This window comes from Apium graveolens, chromosome 1 (genome assembly GCF_009905375.1).
Source record: "Apium graveolens cultivar Ventura chromosome 1, ASM990537v1, whole genome shotgun sequence".
NCBI classification, from domain to species: Eukaryota; Viridiplantae; Streptophyta; class Magnoliopsida; order Apiales; family Apiaceae; genus Apium; species Apium graveolens.
The window spans coordinates 1742286-1743256 of NC_133647.1; positions in this window are offsets into that span (position 1 = coordinate 1742286).

Sequence of the window (971 nt, forward strand, 5' to 3'; positions counted from 1 at the left end):
AGTTAGAGCGGATCCCAAAACTCATTTTTTTTAAGATCCTCCTTTCGAAGGGGATTTAAATACTCGCTCAAAACCTGAGGGATCCGGCTCTGTGGTGTGTTTTATATTCGCAACAAGGTTGCTGTTTTGATAAATGAATTGATTACTTACCCAACACTCGGGAAGTAAAATTCTTGGAACAAGTTAATCCATTAACAGGCATCGCCTGGGAAATATCGGTGAGTTCTCCTTTCCAAATAGATACGACTTCTTGGTGGAGCCGTATCAACAAGTTTCTACTTGGGGAAAGTGGGGACAAGCTTTACGTTTCAGAGTCATGGATTTCATCTGAACTAGGAGTGGCATAAGTGGCCGAGTAGCGCCGGCCCAGCCTTATTATATTGGCCCAAATGGCCTGGAAGTTCCGCTAAGGCGGTCCATTCCTTAGGAGTTCAGTGTTCGGTTGACAAGTAAATCCGACAGGTTCTCCTCTACATGTAGAAAATGGTGGGGTTGTACTACTACGACTGATCATCGTAAGTGGTCTTCCTGGCGCGGCAAACTCCCGTAATGAGTTCATCATCCAATTGGATAATTTCTGCAACACTACCCAGAGCACTTCGATAGAAAGGCTACGGTTGGGCGATTGTTGAGTGTTGGCAGGGTCAAGTTTTTAAAATGATGTTTACATCAAATGAAGTATCTCGTAACTTCATTTTATTTTGATAATATTTTAAAGATTTAATCTATTCAAATCTTGCCTTATAGTCTCATCTATGTGATGAACTTTTGAAGCTAATTATAACTTGAACGGTGGTAGTTCAAGTAGTATTTGGGAAAGATATAAGTATATTGGGGTATCTTGTAACTTCATCTTTTAAACTTATATCTAATTAATAATTGTCTTATGAATGACAAAGATTTTCAGAAAAAACGTTGAGACAAGGTTAGATATATGAGATCACCTTGCAACGATATTTTTTTTATACAGT